Source organism: Sorex araneus, chromosome 11 (assembly GCF_027595985.1).
Source record: "Sorex araneus isolate mSorAra2 chromosome 11, mSorAra2.pri, whole genome shotgun sequence".
NCBI lineage: Eukaryota > Metazoa > Chordata > Mammalia > Eulipotyphla > Soricidae > Sorex > Sorex araneus.
This window is the reverse complement of record NC_073312.1, coordinates 35,791,197-35,805,005: the sequence shown is the minus strand read 5'-3', so window position 1 is coordinate 35,805,005 and position 13,809 is coordinate 35,791,197.

The window sequence follows — 13,809 nt, the reverse complement described above, 5'->3', positions numbered from 1 at the left end:
TAAAGAAATTAGTGAAGGGTTCTTAGAGGATGCTATTTAGAAATTTTTGCTTTTGTTGTTATTGTTTTTGTTTTGGAGAGAACCATAATTTTCAGTTTTAAAAATAGAGTCCTGGTGGAATATGAGCACTGGTGAAGGGATGGGTATTCGAGCATTGTATAACTGAGATTTAAACCTGAAAACTTTGTAACTTTGTAACTTTCCACAATAAAAAATTAAAAATAAATAAAATAAATAAAATAAAATAAAAATAGAGTCCTTAGAGTAATTATATTTATCTACTGGAGAACCTTTGGATTTGTTTATAAGACTTCCCCCAAAACAAGTAAACAAGATTCAAGGCCTCCTCTTATACTTACATCTATGCTACTATAAGAATCAAATCAATGCTAAAGGCACCCAAGATTGGTCACAAGTGATAGGAGCAGAGCAGCATGGGGTGGGAGGGGCATAAATCCACTTTATCCTACTATATCCATCAATATGAATTTGTTGATAGAAACTTTTCTGTTTCAACCTTTTCTATGTTCCTGACATTTACTTAGATTCCAAGAACAAAGAAGAAATTTCACTGTAGTCTGTGAAAGCAATCAAGTCATCAAGTCATCTCTGCAGCAGAGTTTCAAACTAGCAAATTGGATTCTTCTTTGGAAATCCAGGAAGATTCTGTAGCTTTTTGAGACTCACCTATAAACCAGACTGTAAAGAGGACCTGAGCTATATTTATCTCACTCACTAATATGTTGCAAAAGTCTAGAAGTTTGTCTAGCACGGGTAGAAACTGAACACACTGATGCCAAGTTGATGCATACATGAATTGTGACAATACAGTTCTCTGTGAGTCTGATTCCATTTCTGCTTCAAGGAAACCAGGCAATAGCTTTAAAAAATGTATTCTAGAACTCTGCAGGATTTGCTACCTGAAACAGAGCAGACAACAACTCCATTGAAATAAATACTTCTAACACTACTTCACTAGTTACAATAATACCAACATTTGACCAGTGGTTAAAGGTACCACCCCAAAGCTACACTGTACCAACCCAAAGCTACACCTCAAATCTGCTTACAAAAAAATTTAGTGAATAGTTAAGAGGTTGAACTTCGGAATCAGATGCAGATTAAATTCTGAACCCTATCATTTACAAACTTCATTTTTTAACTTCTTTTAAATTGTTTTCTTATCTTTAGAATCAAAGTACTAGTGCCAGAAAGATAGTACAAGGGAAAAGATGCTTCCTGCTTTGTATCATATGGTCAACCCTGACATCATACACAGACCCCTAAAAAAGAACAAAATCAAAGTAATAATGCAAATCATCTTAAATAAGAATTAAAGTAGACATATACAAATTAGACAATATAGCCAAAAAACAAAAAATCTTAAAGCATATCTGGCATATAGGAAATGCTTAATAATGTCTAAGAAGTGTGGATTTGGAATACATATATATATATATATATATAACATATATTCCACCTGGGGCTGAGGACAGTACAGACTCGTTTTACCAGCGGCTAGCTCTGGTTTAGCAACACGTGGTCCCCTGAGCATCAATAGGTACAGCCCTGGAAGTCCCCCAATAATTACAGGATCTAGTCCTGGAGGCCATTGAGCACAACCAAAGTGGCACAGGCAATCCTTGGCACTTCAAAATCATTGCATTTTTGGGCCTTCACATTGGCGCAGGCAATCCCCGGAACTTCAGAATTTTTGCATCCTTAAGCCATCACACTGAACCACCAGCCTGGTTGGCTGAGACTCTCTGAATGGAATCTCTGGGCTACCTGAGCACACCTGATACCCACTCTCCCCACTACTCCACTGCAACCTGCTGCAATTAAACAGAATGTTTGAATATTTTCTCTTTTACTCTGAGGCAGGGCTGGAGTGATAGTACAGAGGGTAGGGTGTTTGCCTTGCACGTGGCTGACCCGGGTTTGATTCCTCCACCCCTCTCGGAGAGCCCAGCAAGCTACAGAGAGTATCTTGCCCACACAGCAGAGCCTGGCAAGCTACCCGTGGCATATTTGATATGCCAAAAACAGTAACAATGAGTCTCACAATGGAGATGTTACTAGTGCCCATTCGAGCAAATCGATGATCAATGGAATGACAGTGACTCTGAAGCTTATTCTTTACATTTTTTTTTTAAATTTACTTTTGATACTAAGAGCATGCTGACTAGACAAATATCAATTTTCCTTTCAAATAGTCTGTGTCCCCACTCAGAGCAAAGTACAGTCATATCTCACAATATACCAAAGAAAACTTGTCAAGAGTGAGTGTCATCAACCTAGCACTGGAAAAACAGTAGTGTTAGATTCATAATGAGAATACATTTCACTAAATGAAAGGATCTGTGTGATTTTCAGAAACACAGCTTGTTACTACATCAGGGTGTCCTCATTAATATCACTCAGGCTACTCAACTTTCCAAAAGACTAACAAAAAGAGAACTTGACTAATCCATACCCCAGAAATTCTAATAAAATGCCATTTTAATATGAACATATGGAAAACTCTTTTTGACTCTCTTGGTTTCAGTAATTTTCTTTTATCTCCTGAGGGAGTCTATGTTACAAAAAATATTTGGGCACTTTTGGTATGAGCCATAAAATATAAAAGACAAGTGTTATCTATAAAAAGATTTAATTAGCATAAAAATTTGTAATCTTACAAAAAATAGTGCATTAGCCTCAAGGTAATGAAATGAAGAAAAATAAAACAACGGTTTTAAATGTGTACTATATACAGATACTGGGATATTTAGCCATCATCTTTACTGAGTTTAATATGTGCCAAACACTTGGTTAGGTAATCAAGTTTATGTTCATGTTCTCTTATTTAAACAAAGATTACTGTTAATACTTAGTCTTTGAGTTTGGTTAAATAGATCTCTGTTTTCAATCTAGAAAAACTGAAGCACAAAAAAGATGACTTGTCCAAAGTTGTTTAATTAAGTGGGAAATTAGAATTTAAGATTTAAATTCTAGGACCAGAGAGATAGCACAGCAGATAGGGCATTTATTTATACACAGTCAATCCAGGTTAGATCCCTGGCATCCATTATGGTCCCCTGAGCACTGCTAGGAGCAACTCCTTCCTGTGTGTGGAGTCAGGAGTAATCCCTGGACATTGCTAAATATAGCCCACACTGTCACACTGTATCACAGTGTCATCCTGTTGATCATTGATTTGTTCGAGCAGGCACCAGTATCATCTCCATTCGTCCTAGCCCTGAGATCTTAGCAGCCTCTCTTTACTAGTTCTTCCCAGTGGTGCCACATTGGAGGCTCTTTCAGGGTAAGGGGAATAAGATCTATCATTGTTACTGTATTTGGCATATTGAATACGCCATGGAGAGCTTGCCAGGCTCTGCTGTGCAGGCAGGATACTCTCGGTACCTTGCCAGGTTCTCCGAGAAAGAGAACTAGGCATAAGAAGTCGCACTTCTGGTTTTGTTTTACAATCTCTGGATCTTGGTCGTTGATGGGATTACATGCGCCGGGGGCAGTTTGTGAGTGTGGCTGCCAAGTTACTGGAAAATGGGGGACCTGGGTGGAGGAGGCCCAGTCCCGATCTGAGCAGGCTTAGAGATCTCAGCCCCGGGTCCCACACACCTGGGTTCCTCTATCGGTTCCTTCATGTGTGAGGCTCGTGTGAACATATGGAGAGTGGCCTTGAGCATGGCTGTGGCTGGGTTCCGGAAGTCTTCAGCTGCCAGGGCTCTGCTCGGGGCAGGGAGATAAACTCAACCTGCCCCCCTCCATGGGGCTCTGGTGAAGACAGCCAGGTGCCGGGGCAAGAGACCCTGCGTCGCTGTCTTCTGGGAGCATTGTTTTATAGTCTCTGGATCTTGGCTGCTGATGGGATTACATGGCCCTGGGGGCCACAAGTATAGCCCAAAAGCCAAAAAAGTAAAACAAGATTTAAACTCTGGATATTAAATCTGAGAGTTTTCATAGTATCATATCATATTCCTACTGTTGATTTAAGTAAATGGCAAAAAAAAGGTATAAAAATCTTGATCCTCATCTCATCATTGCAGCAAGTGTAAATATAGGATCTAATTTTATGACTAATGCTCAAAAACAGTTACATCAAATAAAAGGATATAACTTTGTAGGCTCTCAATTCATACCAGTGAGATGAATATGCACACCAAATTTTCTGTTAAATAGGGAATGAACTAGATCCAATCTCTAGAAGATTCTAACTAAACTATCAAATTTTTGAGTCTCCACTTATTTTGACTTTTTTGTGTTTGGTCATGTTCTAATTTCAATCAACCTCTTACAGCAGTGATAATTTTCACTTACTTAACTTCTGCCAGCTCATGATTTTTCCTTTAATACCTCTATTGGGTATTTCATAAATAGGCTTCATAATCAGAAATATAAAGAGAATCACAGCAATACCAATACCACCCCCTGGGACTGGTTCCTGAAGGCATGCTTCAGATCCTTCACTTGTTTTTCACACAAGAGTAGAAATAATTGGGCTGCAGGAGTTCTATTTTTATGAAATTATTCTGAACAATAGTCATTATGTTGGGAAGATTCTACCTTATCCATCTCCATAAGTTTGTTAAATGAGGACAGCAGCTGCAAAAATAAATGGCAGTTGTGAGCTTTTAAAAGCATCGCATTATTAACAATTTTCTTCAATATGATGTGTCCAGAAAACATATCTATATAAACATGTATGTTTACATCACAAAAGCAACATCATGATTGTTTGGTCTGTCAGTTAATAAAATATTTTTTAAATTATGAGCCCCTAAAATGTGTTTTGGAGTGGGAAGCAGAGCTGTTTATTACAGTTCTTCCTAACAGAACAGTTCTGTACCCTAAAGCATGAGATTTCTAGTGATATTTTAGCAAGTTTCTCACATGCAAATAGTTTAGGGCAACAGGTAAAATCCCTAAAAGTTTTTAGGCTAAAGATTTTAGCTTGAATCCTACTAGCAAAATTCACTTAGATAATTTCAGTCTCTAAAATTATGAAGATCCTCCAGAAGCTGCAAAAGGAGAAGGAAAAATAGAGCTTCTTTCTTCCACTCTGCTCACACCAGACACATTTTTCAGTTCTCATATCCCGTGTTCAATTCCTATCCTTTTGATTTCAAACAACACTGGGAATAGGGGTGACTTTTCAAACCAGGCAGGGTTACCAGGCAGTGTAAAGTACTCTTAGAAATAGAATTCAGGTAGAAAGAATACCCTTTCAAGTTGCTGTGTAATTAGAAGTGAGGGTTTTCCTGAGAAAAAGTCAAATGTTACGACTGGAGTGATGATAAAGCAGGTAGGACCTTTGCCTTGGGTGATTCCTGAGTTCAGAGTCAGGAGTAAGCCCTGCACGCAGCCAAGTGTGGCCCCTAAAAGCAATAACAACAACAAAAAGATATGCATATCTATATTCATCACTGAAGGTTGAGCAAAGGTAAAAAAGATGTCCTGAATTCCTTGGTTACTGTACTCTATTGTTACCTATAATTGCTATATCACTGTCATTCCGTTGCTCGTCGATTTGCTCGAGTGGGCACCAGTAACATCTCCATTGTAAGACTTGTTACTAGTTTTTGGCATATCGAATACACCATGGGTAGCTTGCCAGGCTTTGCCATGTAGGCGGGATACTATCGGTAGCTTGCTGGGCTCTCCAAGAGGGATGGAGGAATCAAACCCAGGTCAGCCGCATGTAAGGCAAACGCCCTATTCATGTGCTATCACTCCAGCCAGTTACCTATAATACCATCCCTAAAAAAAGGTTTGTAAATATGCACTTATTTCAAAACCAAATATAAACAACACTTTCCTTTATCAGAAGTTATCTTGATATAGAATTTGCATAGAAAATAAATTCCAAAGTGGCTAATGTATGGGAAAAAATCATTTGTCTTGATTAGTTTGCATGAACTTCAAACCTCTCTCTCAAAAGTAGCTCCATCATTCTTTTTCTTTCCCTATTTCTCTCTCCCATAGTCACCAACTATACACACACACACACACAAACACACACACACACACACACACACTTACAAAAGTGTCACCAAGTGGGCACATCACTAATCTCACTGAGAGGGACAGAATCTCATCCTTCCCAGAAAAACCAGCAGAACCGTAGTGCCTCCTTTGATACCCCAACAAGCAAATACTAGTAATTAACTGGTCCGAGTTTCCCTCTCTGTAGTTCCCACTGCAACACACATGCATACATGAATGACTGATTATATACAATAACATTTTCCTGCACACTAAAATTAAGTTACCGAAACGATGGAGAGAAAACTGTCAAGGACATCCCTCTGTACCGAGAAAACATCCAGGCCAGAGGCAGTTGCCCAGTGGAGCTCAGCATGCCCTCTTCACCAACAAAGTCAAACTCTGCTCCCTTCCAGCTTTCCTTGAGGGCAGTGACTTATCAATAATGAAACTTTCCAGGTCCTTAGTCTCATTTTGTCATGAGAATCCTATCATTTCCACACCATTGACTAAAGCCTAAATGCTGTTTTGGGTATAAAAGTAAAAGAAATAAAGCTGAAAGGAGATTTAATAGCTACCTCCTCAGGCAGTTATAAAATTTCAGCTGAGACCATCATGACTGACTTCACAGAGAAGAAAGGATACAGAGGAAAGACAACTTTTGAGAGTTGCCAAACTCTAGTGTTTCTTCTTTCATTGCTTTCTATCATGATCGTTACAAATGCAGGCTTTTTCAAAAACTTGAAGCTTTTTCTCACACTCCCTGAGCAATTCTCAAGCTGTTTCAATTTTGTGACTCTAATGTTTTCCAATGCACAAGCACATTTATAGTAATTAAACAAGGGATGTTTGGGATGCTTCTTACTATTCCGGATCCTTAATGTTGGCTCTAGTAGAGGAAGCCCTGGCATGGTCGTCTCAGTTGCAATATTACTCTCTTGAAGGCTCTTTTTTGTTTGTTTTTTATCTTAATTTTTGTCTTGAGGCTACACCTGGCTAAGCTCAGGTCTTACTCCTGGATCTGTGCTCAGGGATCACTCCTGGAGGGGCACAAGGAAACATAAGGAGTTCTGGAGATAAAATTCAGGTTGGCTGCATGCAAGGCAAGTGCCCTACCCACTATAACTGTCTCTCAAGCTTCTTATTTTTAGAAGTAAAGTAAGATCTGTGCTAATATGGAAGACTTGATAAAACCCAGGTCAGAGTTTGCTGCCCACAGAGAGCCCTGGAAAGAGAGCTGTGTCAGGAAGTACCTACTCCCTGATCTGAACCATGACAGCAAAGAGCTATGAAGTCAGCAGGGGGGGAGAGAGAAAAGAATAGCTGAGAATAGTGTTTAACTTACAGACTGTCTCATTTCATTTCAGGGCTCACCAAAAGCAAAGTCAGAAGCTACCAGAAAAATCTTGTTACTGTTTTTCCTTGGCACAGTCAAAGAATAAAAAGGCAAAATGTTGACACTGCAGTTCTTTTCCTTTTTGGGGGGCGGAAAGGTGAGGCGGGAGGTCAATGGTGGGGTTGTCTTGGGGTCATACCCGGAGATACTCAGGAGTTACTCCTGACTTTAAACTAAGGAATCACTCTGGGTGGTGCTCAAGGAACCATATGGTATGCCAGGGATTGAACCTGGGTTAGGCACATGCAAGGCAAATATCTTACCCACTGTCGGGTATTTACATCTCTCTGGCACCAAAGGTGATGCTGCAATTCTTAGAAAAGTCTTCTCTGCAATGACTACATGTGTTCTCTGCCAGACTGAACTGCTCAATCAGAAGGCAAACACATAGACATTAACCTCTACATACAATTTGTTGTCCTAAACATGTCTTCCTTCAATGATTAAATTTGTTGTATATAAAAAAGAACACTTCAGAGAAAAATCTTTAGTTATGAAGAATTGTTTATGACAAAAGATAAAATTTTAAATCAACTTCCCCCCCCAGCCATGCCTTCACCATAGGTAACCACATTTGATAACCATAGATAACCATAGGTAACCACATTTGATCTTATGTCTGTCAATAGTTTATACATAGTGACCAAAATACAGAAAGAGCCCACAGAATGGAAAAGAATATTTACCCAATGCCCATCTGATAAGGGATTAATATCCAGGATATACAAGACACTAGTAGAATTGTACAAGAAATAAACCTCCAACCCCATCAAAAAATGGGCAGAAGAAATGAATAGAAGTTTCCCCAAAAAAGAAATACAAATGTTCAAAAAGCACATGAAAAAATGCTCCACATTGCTAGTCATCAGGGAGATGCAAATCAAAATAACAATGAGATACCATCTAATACCACAGAGACTGGCACACATTCAAAAGAACAAAAGCAACCAGTCCTGGAGCGGATGTGGGGAAGAAGGGATGCTCTTTCACTGTTGGTGGGAATGCCAACTGGTCCAGCCTTTCTGGAAAACAATATGGACAATCTTCAAAAACTAGAAACTGAGCTACCATATGACCCCACAATATCACTTCTTGGAATATACCCCAAGAATGCAAAAAATCACAGTAGAAATGGCATCTATACCTAAATGTTCATAGCAGCACTGTTCACAATAGCCAAAATCTGGAAACAACCCAAGTGCCCTAAACAGATGACTGGTTAAAGAAACTTTGGTGCATCTACACAATGGAATACTATGCAGCTGTTAGGAGAGATGAAGTCATGATATTTGCTTATAAGTGGATGGTCATGAAGAGTATCATGCTAAGTGAAATGAGTCAGAAAGAGAGGGACAGACATAGAAGGACTGCACTCATTTGTGGAGTATAGAATAACATCACATGAAGCTGACACCCAAGGACAGTAGATATAAGGGCCAGGAGGATTGCCCCTTAGCTGGAAGCCTGCTTCATGAGCAGAGGGGAGAAGGCAGATGGAATAGAGAAGGGATCACTAAGAAAATGATGGCTGGAGGAATCAGTCAGGGTGGGAGATATGTGCTGAAAGTAGATAATGGACCAAACATGATGACCTCTCAGTGTCTGTGTTGCAATCCATAAAGCCCAAAAGTAGAGAGAGAGTATGGAAAATATTTTCTCCCATGGAGGCAGGGGGAGGGTGGGAAAGGGGGGGGGTATACCAGGGATGGGTGTTTGATCATTGCGTGATTGAACCCAGACATGAAAGCTTGTAACTATCTCACGGTAATTCAATAATTTTTTTAAAAAAGAAAAAATTAGTTTATACATATTAAACTGATTCTATTTATAATAATTCTTAAATTATTCAAATGGGAATTATAGATGCACATTATTCTACTGCTTACTATTCTTAAAATGTATATATTTGGATACTTTTCCCAATATCAATACTGTATCACTGTATTACTGTATCACTGTCATCGCATTGCCATCAATTTGCTGGAGCGGGCACCAGTAATGTCTCCATTGTGAGACTTGTTACTGTTTTTGGCATATCAAATATGCCATGGATAGCTTGCCAGACTCTACCGTGCGAGCGGGATACTCTTGGTAGCTTGTTGTGCTCTCTGAGAGGGGCAGAGGAATCGAACCCGGGTCAGCTGTGTGCAAGGCAAAGGCCCTGCTAGCTGTTCTATCGCTCTGGAGGGTGGGATAAGAAGAGACACTCTGAGGTAAGACAAGGGCAATGATTAGAAACCTTGGACATATGAATTGTGTAGAGAACCACAGAGCCAACATGACTATCAGCATGGGACCCAAATTATAGTAGTTAAACTAAAAATGTCCTATTAAGGAGGCGAGCTGGGAGCCAGGGTGGAGAGTGAGAAGGAAGCTTCAAGTTATTAGTGGGAGGATGTTCACACTAGTGGTGGGATTGGAGGTGGAACATTGTATACCTGAAATTATACTGTTGACAGCTTCGTAAATCACAGGCTTAATTTTTTAAAAAAAATTAATGCTAATTTTGTTTGTAATTTTTCCAATCTTCCTTGTTTAAAGAACTTGTATAGCTAATCTATCTTATGTTACATTTGGCATCCCAGTTATATTTTTAATACAGGGATCTTGTGGATATTTCATTTATTTGGCTTGATAATCTGGGTGTTTCAGATTTTGTTTTACAGTAATTGCACATTTCCAAACTTTTAAAATAATCCATCCCAAAATTCCCTACATATAAAAAAGGTATTTAAGTTACTGCTGGAATTCCTGCAGAAGCCCACAATGAGCCTCATTTGATGAAATATTTCATATGTAACAAAGTGTTGATTTGCTTTCTCTTATAAAATCTATCAATGGGATACCAGAAAGCCCTGTGAACAGCTCAACAAGATCAATGTATAGAATTAGAACAATGTGGGAGGAATATAAAAGGTTATTTCAAGAGATCCAGTTAATGAAAGGAGTAGCAGAGGGTTTTATGCAGACGGGAAAAATCGGGAATTTCCCTCATTTTTTTTTTTTTTTTATATTTTTTTTTTATAATTTATTTATTTTTAATTAGAGAATCACCGTGAGGGTACAGTTACAGATTTATACACTTCTGTGCTCACACTTCCCTCATACAAAGTTTGGGAACCCATCCCTTCACCAGTGCCCATTCTCCACCACCCGCAAACCCAGTGTCCCTCCCACCCTCCCCAATCCCATCTCCCCCCCACCCCACCCTGCCACTGTGGCAAGGCATTCCCTTCTGCTTTCTCTCTCTAATTAGCTGTTGTGGTTTGCAACAAAGGTGTTGAGTGGCCGCTGTGCTCAGTCTCTAGCCCTCATTCAGCCCGCAACTCCCTTCCCCCACATGGCCTTCGACTGCAATGTAGTTGGTGATCGCTTCTCTGAGTTGACCTTTCCCCGGAACGTGAGGCCAGCCTCGAAGCCATGGAGTCAACCTCCTGGTACTTATTTCTACAGTTCTTGGGTGTTAGTCTCCCACTCTGTTATTCTATATACCATAGATGAGTGCAATCTTTCTATGTCTGTCTCTCTCTTTCTGACTCATTTCACTCAGCATGAAACTTTTCATGCCCATCCACTTAACTACAAAATTCTTGACCTCCTTTTTTCTAACAGCTGCATAGTATTCCATTGTATAGATGTACCAAAGTTTCCTCAACCAGTCATCCATTCTGGGGCATTCGGGTTTTTTCCAGATTCTGGCTATTGTAAACAGTGCTGCGATGAACATACATGTGCAGATGTTGTTTCGATTGTACTTTTTTGATTCTCTGGGATATATTCCCAGCAGTGGTATTGCTGGGTCAAATGGGAATTCAATATCTAATTTTTTGAGAGTCGTCCAAATTGTTTTCCAGAAGGGCTGAACCAGTCGGCATTCCCACCAGCAGTGAAGAAGGGTCCCTTTCTCCCCACATCCTCTCCAACAGCGGTTGCTTTTGTTCTTTTGGATGTGTGCTAGTCTCTGTGGTGTGAGGTGGTATCTCATGGTTGTTTTGATCTGCATCTCTCTGATGATTAGTGATGTAGAGCACTTTTTCATGTGCCTTTTGGCCATTCGTATTTCTTCCTTGGTAAAGTTTCTGTTCATTTCTTTGCCCCATTTTTTGATGGGGTTGGATGTTTTCTTCTTGTAGAGCTCAACCAGTGCTTTATATACCATTGATATCAACCCCTTATCTGATGGGTATTGTGTAAATATCCTTTCCCATTCTGTGGATAGTCTTTGTATTCTGGTCACTGTATCTCTTGCGGTGCAGAAGCTTTTTAGTTTAATGTAGTCCCATTTGTTGATCTCTGTTTTTACTAGATTGCTTAGTTCCGTGTCACCTTTGAAGATACCCTTATCTTCAATATCGTGGAGGGTTTCGCCGACCTTGTCTTCAATGTACCTTATGGTTTGTGGTCTAATGTTGAGGTCTTTAATCCATTTTGATCTGACTTTTGTGCATGGTGTCAGGTCAAGGTCTAAACCCATTTTTTTGCATGTGGTTGTCCAGTTGTGCCAGCACCATTTGTTAAAGAGGCTTTCCTTGCTCCACTTCACTTCTCTTGCTCCCTTATCAAAGATTAGATGGTCATACATTTGGGGTTGTGTGTAGGGATATTCCACCCTGTTCCATTGGTCTACGGCTCTGCCTTTGTTCCAGTACCATGCTGTTTTAATTGTTACTGCTTTGTAGTAAAGTTTGAGGTTGGGGATGGTGATGCCTCCCATCATCTTTTTCCCAAGAATTGTTTTAGCTATCCTTGGACGTTTGTTATTCCATATGAATTTTAGGATTGCTTGATCCATTTCTTTGAAGAATGTCATGGGTATATTTATAGGGATCGCATTGAATCTGTATAATGCTTTAGGGAGTATTGCCATTTTGACAACATTGATTCTCCCTATCCACGAGCAGGGTATATGTTTCCATTTCCTCATGTCCTCTTTGATTTCATGGAGTAGCGTTATGTAGTTTTCTTTGTAAAGTTCTTTTACTTCCTTGGTTAAGCTGATTCCGAGGTACCTGATTTTCTGGGGCACGATTGTGAATGGGATTGCTTTTTTCATGTCCCTTTCCTCTGCCTCATTGTTTGCATATATGAAGGCCATGGATTTTTGGGTATTGATTTTGTAGCCTGCAACTTTACTGTATAAGTCTATTGTTTCTAAGAGTTTCTTAGTAGAGGTTTTAGGCTTCTCTAGATATAGTATCATGTCGTCTGCAAATAGTGAGAGTTTGATTTCTTCCCTTCCTATCTGGATGCCCTTAATCTCTTTTTCTTGTCTAATAGCTATCGCAAGTACTTCCAGTACTATATTGAAGAGGAGTGGTGAGAGTGGGCATCCTTGTCTTGTGCCTGATCTCAGAGGAAAGGCCCTTAGTTTTTCCCCGTTGAGGATAATGCTTGCCGTAGGCTTGTGATAGATGGCTTCGACTATCTTGAGGAAAATTCCTCCAAACCCCATTTTGGCAAGGGTTTTCATCATGAAAGGATGTTGGATCTTGTCAAATGCTTTCTCTGCATCTATTGATATGATCATATGGTTTTTATCTTTCCTTTTGTTGATATGCTGGATTATGTTGATTGATTTCCGAATGTTAAACCATCCTTGCATCCCTGGGATGAATCCCACTTGGTCGTGGTGTATGATCTTTTTGATGAGTTGTTGGATCCTATTTGCTAGTATTTTGTTGAGGATCTTCGCATCGGTGTTCATCAGGGAAATTGGTCTGTAATTTTCTTTCTTAGTGGTGTCTTTGTTTGCTTTTGGTATTAGGGAGATATGTGCTTCATAGAAACTGTTTGGGAGAGTTCCTGTTTTTTCAATTTCCTGGAAAAGTTTGAGGAAAACAGGCAATAGGTCTTCTTTAAATGTTTGGAAGAATTCGCCAGTGAAACCATCTGGGCCTGGGCTTTTGTTTTTGGGGAGGTTTTTGATTACCGTTTCAATTTCCTTAACATTGATGGGTCTATTCAGGTATTCCAGGTCTTCTTTCTTCAGTGTTGGGAGATTGTAGGAATCAAGGAATCCATCCATTTCTTTTAGGTTCTCCTTTTTTGTGGCGTAAAGACTTTCAAAGTAGTCTCTAATGATCTTTTGAATCTCACTGGTTTCTGTTATGATGTCCCCCTTTTCATTTCTGATTCGATTTATTAGAGTTTTCTCTCTTTCTTTCTTTGTGAGACTTGCTAGCGGTTTATCAATCTTATTTATTTTCTCAAAGAACCAACTCTTTGTTTCATTGATCTTTCGGATTGTTTTTTTGGTTTCGATGTCATTAATTTCTGCTCTAATTTTTATTATTTCTTTCCTTCGGTCTGGTTTGGGGTCCTTTTTCTGGTCCTTTTCTAGGGTCTTGAGTCGTGAAGTCAAGCTATCTATGTGGGTCCTTTCTTCCTTCCTGAGGAATGCTTGGAGAGCTATAAATTTTCCCCTT